The 16741-nt window shown below is 35.6% G+C and overlaps 1 long non-coding RNA gene across 1 annotated transcript; it reads left to right on the top strand.

Moving 5' to 3' along the window:
* Positions 13208-14150, top strand: LOC104760691. Its single transcript, XR_762987.2, has 5 exons — positions 13208-13326; positions 13425-13462; positions 13720-13775; positions 13865-13941; positions 14068-14150. It is a non-coding gene; the product is annotated as an uncharacterized LOC104760691 (long non-coding RNA).

The raw sequence follows: 16741 nt of genomic DNA, 5'->3' as shown, positions 1-16741 counted from the left end.
CCACCTCCAAAACGGTACAAATTTGCAATGAGCTCATTCTCCTCCTTAACATTAGCAATGTCAATACGCATAAGACGCATTGACTCAGAAAGTGACGCCAAAGTAGGACTCTGCTGATTCTGCTCCTTGATGGAATCAAGTTCAATATGCATACGACGCTTTGACTCAGGAATTGACTCCATTGCAGGATTGTTACCACATTGCTTCCTAATTTCGTTCCACAACCTAAGAAACTCGTAATCAACAACATCATCCCACCACTTTGATATATGTTGGCCACCATCCTATGCTCATGTTTTTCATTTTTCAAAATAAAAAAGACTTCTTACTAACAAGTTTTGCAATATACTCATGATTTTTTTGAAGATTTACAAAATAACGTTACCTCACTCTTTGGGCACTTGTAGAATTTTCTACCTTGATTTTGCCCAAAAGCACACACTTCCTGTTGAATCTGTTCGCCACAGAAATATTTGGTTGGAACACCGTAATTACAGTCCTCTCTTGCACAACCACTGTCGAGACTTGGTTCAGTTTCAGAACTCTCAGTGTAGCTGATTGGCATTGTTAATTACCGAAACCTGAAATTGCAGCCGCTTCTCTTTCTCTTCTCTTCATCGAAATCCTAGATCTAGTTTTGAAATTGTGAATAATTAAAGAAAATGAATTGAATTGTGAAATCAAATAGAAGAGCGGGTTATAAAATAAATATATTTTGGAGAGCACGTGTCTGAGCTTCCACATGTTTTGTCTACCTTCAGAAATGTCGGCGGAATAATACTAAAATACCGATATCTATACTCATAGTTGTCTTAAGTGTCCAGTTGTTCCTATACTAACAAAGTTGTACTTTAAAGATTTTTGTGTTTTATTAGTTGGCCTTTACTTAACCTTTAGGGATTAAAGTTGGTCACATTTGTTGTCATAATAATTCATCACTTAAGAGGTTCTTGTTGAAAAATTTATCGATATCAGTATTTTCCCGTATTTTGTTGTCAATTGAATGAGAAGAACAAAGAGCCTCATATACTTTGAAGAGAGGTTCATATGAAATAATAGCTTGTATTAAGAAAAAATAGAAATAAAATTCACAATCTAATTTCTTGTTATGGACTTTTTCTTACCTATAATTTACCTTAATTTCAGCAAATAATAGAAGACCTTGAGACACAACAAATAAATTTTCGTTAGTTGTTCCTGTTGGACCTATTAGTTGTACCTGTTGAACCTACTAGTTGTTCCTGTTGAACCTACAAATTGTTCCTGTTTAACCTATAAGTTGATCCACTTAAAACCAACTCATCAGCAAGTGATATTCTTAGTTGTCCCCAGATGAACCTGGTTTACTGAATAACCAACAAAAAACACATACATAAAACCAGAATTTAGTTGTCAAGACTTACAATTGGTTCTACGATAAACAACACAAGCATAAAACAGAACATTCCACAAAACAAAGATACATAAAATAAACTTAGGTGTCCCCAGTTTGTCCAGCACGATTTGGAGGCTGCAACCAGTTATCGAGGTTTATTCCAGGTTTAAAATTCATTTGCCTCCCCCTCTTACGACGACGTTCCACAATAGAACGAAACCTCTTTTCTAGAGTTCTTCCACCACCAGTTTTAGTGTATTATGGCGGTTTAGCCATTAATTGTCGAATTGCAGCAGGAACATTCCAGTCAGACTCATGCGGTACAACATAAATTGTTCTGTAATATGCCAATACCCACGTCTCAATCAAGTGATATATTGAGCAGAGATCATGCATTTCGATATGCACTGTTCTTCCTTCTCTCCTCATGAGTTTTCTGACTGTGGCCATGACATGGACACATGGGTACTTGTCAATACTAAAACATCTACAAGAACAACTTTTCATTTTTAAGTCCACCAAATATGTCTTCTCATCTGGACCTATAACGCTGTACTCAAGGTGGTAGTTGTTTAACTCAGTCCGAGAGCATGTCTGCATGTTTTTATGTACTCTAACACTCCAAAAATCAGAATCCTTAATTTTTCCAACTCGTAAATATCATTCACAACCTTTTTCAGCTTGACTACATTCCACCATAAGTCGCTTCGTGTCAGACTTAACTGACTTCACACCATAACAATGCTTAATTGCAGCTTTGTTAAGCACATCCCATATTGCCTCTTTAGAAGAAAATTCTTGAAATATTTCCAGACCTGTACCATCTTCCCATTCTTTATAAGTATGACTTACTTATACATGACGAGGAGGCTCAACATATTCAATCCTACCACCCTCAAAGACATCCACAATACCTATCGGGTTATCCACACCCGCTACATTCTCACAATTTTCAATAATAACATTTTCACCAATCTCCACTGTCTCAACATTCTCCATTCTCTCAGCATTCTCTATTCTCTCAGCATTCTCCATTCTCTCAGCATTCTCTATTCTCTCAGCATTCTCCATTCTCTCAGCATTTTGCATTCTCTCAGCATTCTCCATTCTCTCATCAATAATCGGATGCTCAATATCCCGTTCTTCAATAATAGTCTCCACAATAATCGGCTCTTGTTGTGATGTTTTCCCCCTCTCTAAAAATAGTCATGATTCCTGCATGACACTGTTGATCATCAACACTCTCATAATTTACGCCAACAGAACTTCCACGCTCTGCTCTTGACAGTTGCTCGACACCATTTTCCAACTCCACATGCAATACTGGTTTAAGTCCATCTGTGTCTAATGATGTTAAAAATACATATACGTCATCGTCATCTTCAATATTTGACTCTCTTCGAGCTTTAGATTGATGGTAAATCAATTTCAGCTTTCCTGCGGCTTCATTAATTGCACTCGTCTTCCGTATCTTATCTACTAACACATAATATGTTATCTTCTCCAAAGATGCCATCTTAAACAATATAACATATAGTGGATTTTTCGAAATCCACTCATGCTCTGAATAGTATCCGCCAATGTCATAATGTACACTTGTGTGGCTATTCCTCTTCATCGCCTCCTGGAAATATAACCACATAAAAGACAATTACATAGCCACAGTTGTACCGGTTATACACTTGTCCTACAATCATACATTTGTACCAGTTTTTCCAGTTAACCTATAAAATACCGCTCTAATCAAATTGGTCTACTCAGATATGAGATTCTCTTATTTTAACACGATTCAAACAGTACATACCAATGCAATTAGTTACTGCGCTCCTTTAAACAGAATATATCAATCCAATGTACATACCTAAACAACAAAATGCCCAGATCAAGCGAACCCCAAAATTTGAAAAATGTACAAAACCTAATAAATAACTCAATCTTACATGAATTAAATGCAACGGACGAACAATGTAAGAATTACGCGGCGGTTATTGCGTCAAAGGCAGCCGTCGAGCAAGAGTAATGGAATGAGAGCTGCTCCGAATCGCGACCTTCGTTCTCCGTTGACCACCATGATATTCCCAGCAATAGACGAGAGATTCGAGCTGCTCGACAGTTTTTTTTGTTTGGTTAAAATTATATTAATTCAACAATTCTTTCGTTAAGAGTAAAGTGGGGATATCACGTTTTGGGTGGCACGCTAGATCAAATTTTTTCAATAAGTGGCCTTCCAGTAATAGATTCATACTGAATCCATGCATTATGCTACTGCATTTTATAAGAAATATTATTTAAAGTAATATACACATTTTCTTAGTTTATTAATTTTTCTTATTACAATTAAAGAGTACATTGTATTATGTTTGGTTTTATAATATGTTTTAAATACAACTCCTAAACCAAAACAGACTATTTTCAGAAAAGATCACTTAGTTCGTCAAATATTTGCATTTGACAGACATATTAATTCCTTAACTATCATGTATGCAGATTAGTTCTATTTCTCCAAATTTATGTTGACTACGTAAATTGAAACTTGAAAAATTAAATTGAAAAATGTATAAGTTAACATTGATTTTTTTTAACTTAATTTTGCATAGTCAACGGAAACTTGAGGAATTAGTTTGCAAGCGTGAAAGTTACAGAATAATTTTGCAAATTACCAGAAGCTGAGGAATTTAGCGATCATTCTCTAAACTTTAAGAATTAAATAATCATTTTTTTTTACTTCAAAAAAATAACAATTTATAAATATTGTTCAGTTATTTTCTATATAACATATAAGAGATGGTAACAAATTTTGTTTTAATAGAAGTCTGTTATGATTTATAACTAATATACACTTATGTGTGTTTGAAATATTTTGTAAAGAGAACAAGAAATAATAAAGTGAGAGAGAGGAAGGAGCAGCCACGAGAGTGAGAGAAATTTTGGGAGTCTTTTTTATCAAAGGAAACTTATATGTGTATTACTCTCCTACAACTTCATATATATAATGCATTACAAAACACATGAGTGTCACACTCATTAGTTTTGGTAATGACAAGTAAAAAGATGTAATGACAAGTGTTAACACTTCAAAGATTATGTAACACTATATGGACAAGTGTAATGCCATGTGTTTGTGATGAAATAATCACACTTGTGCTTTACAATACCCCCCCCCCCTTGATTATCCATCACCATTGACGAGTTACATACTACCTCATTAAAAACTTTGTCACGGAAAAACCCATTGGGATAAAAATCATGCAAAGGGAAAAAGAGTATAGCAACGTAATCTCCCCTTCGAAAAGATATGTATAATCTTTCTTCATAAATCTCGTAGGTGAAGCATTCCAATACTATGAATATGCTTTCTGAATGTGGTAGTCGGAAGCGCCTTTGTAAATAGAGCTGTTGCATTGTCACTTGAGCGAATATGTTGGATATCAATTTCCTTCTTTTGCTCGAGTTCTTGAGTGTAGGAAAAAAATGTTGGAGGTATATGCTTTATTTTGTCGCTCTTGATGTAACTTTCTTTGATTTGGGCGACACAAGCAACATTGTATTCAAATAATGTTGTTGGCTCTTTACTGGTGACTATTCTACTCGATTCTTGTATGTGGTTAGTCATTGATCTGAGCCATACACATTCCCTCGATGTTTCATGAAGAGCAATTATTTCTGCATGATTTGAGGAAGTGGCGACCAAAGTCTGTTTCTGTGAGCGCCATGAGATTGCAGTTCCTCCAATTGTGAAAACATATCCAGTTTGGGATCGGAATTTATGTGGATCTGATAAATATCTTGCATCTGCAAAACCAACTAGACCAACCGAAGAGTTTCTAGGATATAATAATCCCAAGTCAATCGTACCTTGAAGATAATGGAGAATATGTTTTATCCCATTCCAATACCTGCAGGTAGGGGATGAGTTGTATCTTGCAAGTAGATTTGTACCGAATGCTATATCTGGTCTAGTGCAATTTGCAAGATACATGAGTCCACCGATAGCACTCATATAAGGTACTTCGGGACCAAGTATTTTCTCGTTATTTTCACAAGGTCTAAATGGATCATTTTCAACATTCATAGATCTGTTGACTATTGGAGTACTTAAAGGAGTTGCTTTGTCCATATTAAAGCGCTTTAAAAATTATTTCGTATAATTTGATTGATGCACAAATATTCCATCTTAGAAATGCTCTATTTGAAGCCCGAGACAGAATTTTGTCTTTTCAAGATCTTTCATTTCAAACTCTTCTTTCATATGAGTTCTTGCATCATCAATCTCCTTTTAAGTTCCAATTATATTCAGATCATCAACATATACAACAATGATCACAAATCTCGATGGAGATTTCTTTATAAAGATGCATGGGCATAATTCATTATTAACATACCCTTTCTTCAATATGTATTCGCTTAAGCGATTATACCACATGCATCCAGATTGTTTTAATCCGTAAAGTGATCGCTGTAATTTAATCGCACAAATTTCATTAGACTTAGAGTCTAATGCTTCAGGAATCTTAAATCCTCCTGGGATTTTCATGTATATATCATTATCTAACGATCCATACAAATATGCTGTCACTACATCAATAAGATACAAATCTAAATTCTTAGAAGCCGTTAGACTCATTAAGTACCTGAATGTAATTGCATCCATGACTGGACAATATGTTTCTTCATATTCAACTTCAGGTCTTTGAGAAAAACCTTGGGTACAAGTTATTTATTTTTCTCATTTATTTTTCTTACAAATACCCACTTGCAACCAACAGGTTTTACATCTTTAGATGCAGTGACAAGAGGTCCAAAGACATTTTTTTTTGAGGGAGAGCAACTTAAGTTGCATAGCCTTTTTCCATTTCTCCCAATCAGGCCTATGGTAGCATCTGGATCATCTTTTTCATGATCGATCTCTTTAGATACAGAAAAAGAGAATATTCCATTATCATCATCGATTTCATCTCTATACCATGATATTCCATTTTGGGCATAGTTAATAGAAATATCATATTTTTCTGTATCATCCTGAGGATTTTTCTCTTTATTTGGTTCTTATTGAACTTTTTCATCTACCATTTTCTTTCTCTTTTAGGGATTTTTATCTTTAGAGCCCATTGGCATCCCCCATTTCAATTACACCCTAGGTTCATTACCTTTGCTTCCATCGAATTCCTCTCTAGGAATTTCAACTCTTGATGGTGATTTTGTCACCCTTTTTGTATCTATGAACGCATCTGGTAATTGATTTGCCAAATTTTGTAAATGTATAATTTTCTGAACTTCCAGTTCACGTTGATTTGTAGGGGGATCAACATATATCAAAGATGGTGTATACCACGTAATATCTTTTGGTACTTGTTTAATTCCTCCCCCTAACGCTGGAAATTCAACTTCATTAAAATGGCAATTGGCAAAATGTGCCGTAAACATATCACCAGTTTGCGGTTCAAGATATCGAATTATACTCGGTGATGCATAACCGACATATATACCCAATGTCCTTTGTGGCCCCATTTTTATTCTTTGTGGTGGGGCTATAGGAACGTAAACAGCACATCCAAAATTACGGAGATAGGATATGTTTGGCTCTTGGCCAGATGCTAATTGTAAAGGGGAATATTTATTATATGCGCTTGGTTGTATTTGCACCAATGTCGCAGCATGCAATATAACATGCCTTGTTCTCAATATTAACGGTCTAGCAATGAGTTGTAGCCGTTTAATCAAAGATTCAGCCATGCCATTTTGTGCATGAACATGAGGAACCAGATGCTCAACATCGATTTCTATTGACATACAATAGTCATTCAAAGCTTGTGAAGTAAATTCACCAGCGTTATCAAGTCTGACTTTCTTTATGGCATAATCAGGGAATTGAGCTTTCAACCTGATTATTTTGGTAATGAATTTTGCGAAGGCCGTGTTTCGTGTGGTCAATAGACACACATTCGACCATCTACTAGATGCGTAAATCATTACCATAAAATAACGAAATAGCCCGCATGAAGGGTGGATAGGTCCACATATATCACCATGTATTCTCTCTAAGAACATTGGTGAATCATTCCCAACTTTGGCTGGCGATGGCCGAATTATGAGTTTTCCTTGAGAACATGCATCACGAGAAAACTCATCAGATCTAAAAATCTTTTGGTTTAATTGATGGCCATTAGAATTTTGCACAATTTTCGCATAATGACTGAACCAGGATGTCCAAGTCTTTTATGCCATATCTTAAATGTACTAGTAAACTTAGAGTTTATTGTAACATAAGATGCAAAATTATTTATTTTTGTGCAATACAATCCAGAGGATAACATTGACAATTCTTCCAATATATGTTTCTCCTCAGATGATATGATATTCAATGCCATTCTTATTCAGCGTCTCTGTATGATATCCATTTATTCGGATATCTCTGAAACTAATCAAGTTTCTATGAGACTTAGGGCAATATAATGCATCAATTTAATATTTTGTTCCCCTTGACATTTAAAAATTGGCTTTTCGAGAGCCTATAATAATCTCTGCATTACCACATATAGTGTTCACGCTTCTAGCGAAGTCTTTTATTTTGAGAGAGGAGAAATATTTCTTTAGCCTTTTGGGATGCTTGGTACAGATCGGCCAAATTCTTTGGAATACGACTGGTCTGATACATATGTCCTTTCATGCCGCATCTGTAACAAGTATTTTCAACTTGTTACTTTAAAACGCGACCAACATTATTGATTTGAAGATTTTTGTTGGTTTTTCTTGCGTTGAAGTCATTGGGAGAGAAACCTCTTAATTTTCCTCCTCCACGACCTCCTCCACAACCGTGACTATGGCCTCGACCACTTCTGCGTCCTCATCCTCGTCCTTGCCAATTATTATAGCTGGATGTAGCAACATTCACTTATGAAAGTGGAGCTGATCCAGTTGGACGGGTTTGATGATTTCACGAGCTCATTATTTTGTTCAGCAACATGCATAACTTGCATCAATTCAGAATATTTAGTATACCCTCTTTCTCGATATTGTTGCTGCATGATTAAATTTGAAGGATGGAAAGTTTAGAATGTTTTCTCGATCATATCATAATCCGAAACTTCTTCTCCGCAGAGAGACATCCTTGAAGTGATTCTAAACAAAGCGGAATTGTACTCACTTACACTTTTGTAATCCTGAAACCACAGATTTAGCCATTCATGTTTGGCTTTTGGTAAGATCACATACTTTTGGTGATCAAACCTATCCTTGAGAGATCCAGAGATCTGCGGGATTTTATCTCGTGATGTATTCATTTTTTAAACCATCGGGGAGATGGTGACGCAAGAACACCATGACTCTTGCTTTTTCCTCTTGTAACCCCGTTTCTGACGGATTGAGGGTTTTGAGAAGCCCATTCCCTTTCGGATAGAATTTCGCATCTGATGCCCATGTCATATAATTTTTCCCAGAGACATCAGGGGCGGGGAATTCAAGCTCTGCCAAGTTTGACAGGATTACTATATAAATAATAAAACAACTTGTTAAAAATAAATTTTTATGAAACACTTTTGTAAAATCTTGTTTTAGTAATAAATATAAACTATAAGAAAAAGTTATAAGCTATATAATATATTCATAAATTAAAACAATCATTTTGGGAGGCATAACCTTCCATATAATTAATATATATAGATCTAAACATATGATCAAGGAGGCAGAGCCTACCATTATGATCAAGAATGTAGATCTAAATGATCAAAGAGGTAGAGCCTACCATTATGATCAAAGAAAAATCATAGCTTACTACTCTATAAACAATATGTATATAAGCTTAAATGAATTTAACATAATTTAAAAGTTACGTCAAATTTTATGATGGATCACAAATAGTTTATGCATAAACTTGTAACGGATCGAGAGTCGTTCGAGCTGATAACGTGTTATGAATTATAACTAAAATACACTTATGTGTGTTTGCAATATTTTGTAAAGAAAACAAGAAATAATAAAGTGAGAGAGAGGGAGGAGCAGCCACGAGAGTGAGAGAGATTTTGGGAGTCTTTTTTATCAAAGGAAACTTATATGTGTATTACTCTCTTACAACTTCATATACATAATGCATTACAAAACACACGAGTCACACACCCATTAGTTTTGGTAATGACAAGTTGAAAGATGTAATGACAAGTGTTAACACTTCAAAGATTATGTAACACTATATGGATAAGTGTAATGCCATGTGTTTGTGATGGAATAATCACACTTGTGTTTTACAATAAAGTCATAAATCTATCACATTTGTTAGGCAATTCTTTTGCTTCAATATTATATAATAGTGTAGAAATGTACAACAAGGATCAAATCTCTTCAATCAAAATTGAATACGACAATGGAGAGTCAGGATAATATACTTAGAAGGCAGATTCCAAATTTGCAAGGTGAAATCACAAGAGCCTATGCGGATGAAGAAACACATTGGAAACAGAAAAGCCGTAATAAATGGATGACGGAAGGAGATCGCAACACAAATTTCTTTCATGCTTCAGCAAAATCTAGATATGCAAAGAATAAGATCATATCTATCCTTGATGAGAATGGAAACTTGTTTCAAGGAGATCAAGATATAGGGATGCACACACAAGAGTTTTTCACAGGGATTTACACCTCAAGTGGTCATTCTGTCACACCTTTAGAATTTGCAGATTTCATCCCAACTGTATAAACTGAGGTAAACAATAGTTTAACGAGGGAGTTTACTGAACAAGAAATCTACAACACTTTGTGCCTTATAGGCGATGACAGAGCACCTGGACCGGATGGATTGACAACTCTATTTTACAAACAAAGCTGGAGCACACTTGGAGCACATGTGGTTCAAGAGATAAAATCATTTTTCCAAACATCTCTCATGAAAGAAAGCATTAACCATACTAACATTTGTATGATTCCAAAGATAGATGATCCGACTACTCTTTTTGATTATCGTCCAATAGCATTATGTAATGTGCTTTACAAAATAGTGTCGAAGTGTCTAGTTCAACGACTAAAGCCACATCTGAATGGCATAGTTTTCAAGGCTCAAGCTGCCTTTATCCCAGGTCGTATTACACAAGATAATGTTATGATTGCACACGAGTTGATGCACTCTCTGAAGGCTAGAAAGCGGGTTTCACAAACTTATATGGCCGTTAAAACTGATGTAAGTAAGGCATATGACCGGGTAGAGTGGAAATTTCTCGAGACAACACTCAAATTGTTTGGCTTCTGTGATCAGTGGATTACATGGATAATGTCAGTTGTGTCAACGGTATACTACTCTATCTTGATTAATGGAGTGACACATGGGAATATTAAACCAGAACGTGGAATTAGACAGGGAGACCCCCTTTCACCCTATATGTTCATCTTTTGCTCTGACATTTTAAGTCATTTGATAGTTTCTCGAGCTAAGGATGATGATATTAGGGGCATCAAGCTAGGCAATGGAGTTCCGAGCAAATAGACGAAATTGCCAAGCACTAAAGGATGTTTTTGATATATATGAATACTATTATAGTCAAAAGATAAACACATCAAAGTCAATGATAACTCTCGGCTCTAGAGTTTATGGTACGACTCAAGACAAACTGAAGATGATCTTAAACATACCAAACCACAATGGAGGTGGTAAGTACCTGGGACTCCCAGAACAATTCGATCGTAAAAAGAGAGATGTTTAGCTATATCATTGACCGTGTAAGAAACCGTACGTCCCATTGGAGCACACGAACCTTATCACCTGCAGGAAAGGAAATCATGCTAAAATCAGTAGCCGTCTCAATGCCTGTGTATGCAATGTCATGTTTTAAATTACCAAAGGGCATTATATCAGCCATTGAAACTCTGCTGATGATTTTTTGGTGGGAACGAGATAAACATCATTGACGTATCCCATGGATTGCTTGGACCAAACTTCAGAAATCTAAAAAGGATGGAGGATTGGGATTTAAAGACCTTGAAAAATTTAATGATGCCCTTCTGGCAAAAACAAGCATGGAGACTAATTAAGTATCCTAATTCTTTATTTGCCAAAGTCATGAAAGCACTGTACTATCGTGATGATAGACTACTAGATGCCAAGGAACACAAAAATCAATCCTACGGGTGGGCATCATTACTGGCATGAATAGATTTGATCAAAAAGGGAATAAGATACCTAGATGGGGATGGCAAAACAATAGGTTTGGGAATTGATAATGTGTTTGCAGAGCATCCACCAAGACCAATTAACCTAGTAGCTTCACAAAGCATTTCAACAATGGAGACTTTGATAAAGAAAACATGAGCAACTCGTCCACTAGATTCACAACAGTTAGATATTGTCACCACTCCGAAAGATAACACAGCTACTAAAAACCTATACATCTCACAAGTTGCAACCAAAGACTCTTTAATCTGGCATTATACAACATCTGGTGAATACTCTGTAAAGTCAGGGTATTGGTTCCTCACACACAATCCTTTTGATACAATCCATTCCCAAATATATCTCATGGATCAGTGGCTTTTGAAGAATAAAATATGGAGGTTGAACATCCTCCCAAAAACAAAACATTTTCTCTGGAGAGTTGTTTCGAGAGCACTACCAACAACAACCAGATTACGAACTCGTGGAATGAAAATAAGTTCACTTTGTCCAAGATGCAATCAAGATGATGAAACAATCCTTCATGCACTTTTTACTTGCCCGTTTGCTAAAATGGTTTGGAGAATGTCAAAAAATCTATCTTTAAAACTTTTTAAAGTTGATACTGATGCAGAGTCAATAATTTCATCTTTAATTGATCTATCTAATCAACATAACAACATCAAAGATTTGTTATCCCCTTTTTGGGTGGTTTGACGAATTTGGAAAACTAGAAACACTTTAGTTTTTGATGAATATAGAGAGGGAGCCACGGTTACTATTATAAAAGCACTTGTTGAAACAAATGAATGGATACATTTTGTCAAACTGACAAACAAAAATTGCAGGCAAACTTTGATGAATGAAAATTTACCATGGTCACCACCTACTCTTGTGCTTAAATGTAACTTTGATGCAGCCGACGTTCCCATTAGTCATCACACCTCAGGAGGATGGATAATACAGAATCACTTGGGCGACGCCACTATTTGGGGAGAGACTAAATTATCTCTTTCTAACTCAGCTTTGGAGGCGGAGGCAAAGACATTATTATCATTAGTCATCACACCTCAGGAGGATGGATAATACGGAATCAATTGGGCGACGCCATTGTTTGTGGAGCGACTAAATTATCTCTTTCTAACTCAACTTTGGAGGCAGAGGCAAAGACATTATTATCAAGTATACAACTACTCTGTAGAGGTTATGGCTATTGTTCGATGATCTTCGAAGGTGATTGTGAGAATCTGATTAATTTAGTTAATGGCCGACTTCATAATGCTTCACTCACAAATCTACTGCGTGATATATAGTTATGGCTTTTGAAATTTCAACGTTTCGTGTATTTTTACAAATAGGAAAATAATGTAGCTGCTCATTCTCTTGCTAAAATGGGTTGTTAAACAATGAATTGTTATGTTGAGTCTATATCAAAACCAGATTGGTTAATTGAATCTCTTTGTACTAACTTTGGTTAAATTAATAGAAATCTATTTGCATTAATAAAATAAAAGTGTGGAAATGTACAATACTTCACAGTATTTATTGGTAGGATATTTTAAATTCTAAAAATGATAAAAGATTTGAAATTTTGAGATTGTCTATAATCGTATTGAACAAAGAAAACATGCTATAAAAGTCTCAAATAATTGAGACTTCCCGTTTGATGATTTATGTATTCCGCGGTGTATAGAAAAAATCAATAAACCTAATCAGTCTACTCTTAACCCAATTAAAAAACAAACCACCGTTTTAAACACCGTTTCAGTCGCGTGTTGCAGAGCGCAGAACCTTCCACCGACACGTGTCATACCCACAGGTCCGTCTCACGCTTCCCTATCGCTTTTTTTTTTTTTTTTTTTCTTTTTCTCCAAGGCGTCTTCCTCACCAATTTTTTTTCTTCTTCTTTTTTACCAGAACCTTCTTCTTCACCTCATCTTCGAAGATCCCCTCAGGTTCTTTTTTTTTTTTTTTTTTTTTGTCTCTCTTCTCTCGATTGATAACGAAATCAAAGTTTGTACCGTTTCGTTCCGTTGATAAGGTTTCCGATTGTACCGATTCTCTCTAATTTCAATTAACGACTGTTTATGTGAAATGCGTAATCTATCGGAATCTGAAGTTTTGCTATAACCATAGCTGGATGATGAACGGAACTTGTTTTTGTATTTGACTTTTTCTTTTTGGTTGTTGTTTCTGATTGATTGATTACCAGTAATGGCGTCGTCAACTACTTTGATTTGTGATACCGAAGCCTGGAAGGATTTGAAGGTATTATTAGTCTTCTGTTCTTAGTTTGTTTGTCAATGGTGGTTGTTTCGAGAAGAGTGATTTGGGATTGTTTTTGGTAATTTTGGCAGGGACATGTAGAAGATATTAAGAAGACTCATTTGCGTGATTTGATGAGTGATGCCAACAGATGCCAGTCTATGATGATGTATGTCTTCTTTCTTATCTCTATTGCTATTATAGAGAAGGTGGAGATTTTTGTTTTATGCCTTGGCGTGTGTTTTGTTATAAGTGATTCATGAGTTCCCATTTCTATGTGGTTTGATTTTTTCAGGGAATTTGACGGGCTGTTCTTGGATTATTCTCGTCAGCGTGCAACTATTGAGACGATGGACAAGCTTTTGAAATTGGCAAAGGTGAGAGCAGNCAAAGCGGAATTGTACTCACTTACACTTTTGTAATCCTGAAACCACAGATTTAGCCATTCATGTTTGGCTTTTGGTAAGATCACATACTTTTGGTGATCAAACCTATCCTTGAGAGATCCAGAGATCTGCGGGATTTTATCTCGTGATGTATTCATTTTTTAAACCATCGGGGAGATGGTGACGCAAGAACACCATGACTCTTGCTTTTTCCTCTTGTAACCCCGTTTCTGACGGATTGAGGGTTTTGAGAAGCCCATTCCCTTTCGGATAGAATTTCGCATCTGATGCCCATGTCATATAATTTTTCCCAGAGACATCAGGGGCGGGGAATTCAAGCTCTGCCAAGTTTGACAGGATTACTATATAAATAATAAAACAACTTGTTAAAAATAAATTTTTATGAAACACTTTTGTAAAATCTTGTTTTAGTAATAAATATAAACTATAAGAAAAAGTTATAAGCTATATAATATATTCATAAATTAAAACAATCATTTTGGGAGGCATAACCTTCCATATAATTAATATATATAGATCTAAACATATGATCAAGGAGGCAGAGCCTACCATTATGATCAAGAATGTAGATCTAAATGATCAAAGAGGTAGAGCCTACCATTATGATCAAAGAAAAATCATAGCTTACTACTCTATAAACAATATGTATATAAGCTTAAATGAATTTAACATAATTTAAAAGTTACGTCAAATTTTATGATGGATCACAAATAGTTTATGCATAAACTTGTAACGGATCGAGAGTCGTTCGAGCTGATAACGTGTTATGAATTATAACTAAAATACACTTATGTGTGTTTGCAATATTTTGTAAAGAAAACAAGAAATAATAAAGTGAGAGAGAGGGAGGAGCAGCCACGAGAGTGAGAGAGATTTTGGGAGTCTTTTTTATCAAAGGAAACTTATATGTGTATTACTCTCTTACAACTTCATATACATAATGCATTACAAAACACACGAGTCACACACCCATTAGTTTTGGTAATGACAAGTTGAAAGATGTAATGACAAGTGTTAACACTTCAAAGATTATGTAACACTATATGGATAAGTGTAATGCCATGTGTTTGTGATGGAATAATCACACTTGTGTTTTACAATAAAGTCATAAATCTATCACATTTGTTAGGCAATTCTTTTGCTTCAATATTATATAATAGTGTAGAAATGTACAACAAGGATCAAATCTCTTCAATCAAAATTGAATACGACAATGGAGAGTCAGGATAATATACTTAGAAGGCAGATTCCAAATTTGCAAGGTGAAATCACAAGAGCCTATGCGGATGAAGAAACACATTGGAAACAGAAAAGCCGTAATAAATGGATGACGGAAGGAGATCGCAACACAAATTTCTTTCATGCTTCAGCAAAATCTAGATATGCAAAGAATAAGATCATATCTATCCTTGATGAGAATGGAAACTTGTTTCAAGGAGATCAAGATATAGGGATGCACACACAAGAGTTTTTCACAGGGATTTACACCTCAAGTGGTCATTCTGTCACACCTTTAGAATTTGCAGATTTCATCCCAACTGTATAAACTGAGGTAAACAATAGTTTAACGAGGGAGTTTACTGAACAAGAAATCTACAACACTTTGTGCCTTATAGGCGATGACAGAGCACCTGGACCGGATGGATTGACAACTCTATTTTACAAACAAAGCTGGAGCACACTTGGAGCACATGTGGTTCAAGAGATAAAATCATTTTTCCAAACATCTCTCATGAAAGAAAGCATTAACCATACTAACATTTGTATGATTCCAAAGATAGATGATCCGACTACTCTTTTTGATTATCGTCCAATAGCATTATGTAATGTGCTTTACAAAATAGTGTCGAAGTGTCTAGTTCAACGACTAAAGCCACATCTGAATGGCATAGTTTTCAAGGCTCAAGCTGCCTTTATCCCAGGTCGTATTACACAAGATAATGTTATGATTGCACACGAGTTGATGCACTCTCTGAAGGCTAGAAAGCGGGTTTCACAAACTTATATGGCCGTTAAAACTGATGTAAGTAAGGCATATGACCGGGTAGAGTGGAAATTTCTCGAGACAACACTCAAATTGTTTGGCTTCTGTGATCAGTGGATTACATGGATAATGTCAGTTGTGTCAACGGTATACTACTCTATCTTGATTAATGGAGTGACACATGGGAATATTAAACCAGAACGTGGAATTAGACAGGGAGACCCCCTTTCACCCTATATGTTCATCTTTTGCTCTGACATTTTAAGTCATTTGATAGTTTCTCGAGCTAAGGATGATGATATTAGGGGCATCAAGCTAGGCAATGGAGTTCCGAGCAAATAGACGAAATTGCCAAGCACTAAAGGATGTTTTTGATATATATGAATACTATTATAGTCAAAAGATAAACACATCAAAGTCAATGATAACTCTCGGCTCTAGAGTTTATGGTACGACTCAAGACAAACTGAAGATGATCTTAAACATACCAAACCACAATGGAGGTGGTAAGTACCTGGGACTCCCAGAACAATTCGATCGTAAAAAGAGAGATGTTTAGCTATATCATTGACCGTGTA

The sequence above is a fragment of the Camelina sativa genome, chromosome 18 (assembly GCF_000633955.1).
Source record: "Camelina sativa cultivar DH55 chromosome 18, Cs, whole genome shotgun sequence".
Classification (NCBI taxonomy): domain Eukaryota; kingdom Viridiplantae; phylum Streptophyta; class Magnoliopsida; order Brassicales; family Brassicaceae; genus Camelina; species Camelina sativa.
This window is presented reverse-complemented; position numbering and strand designations above follow the sequence as displayed.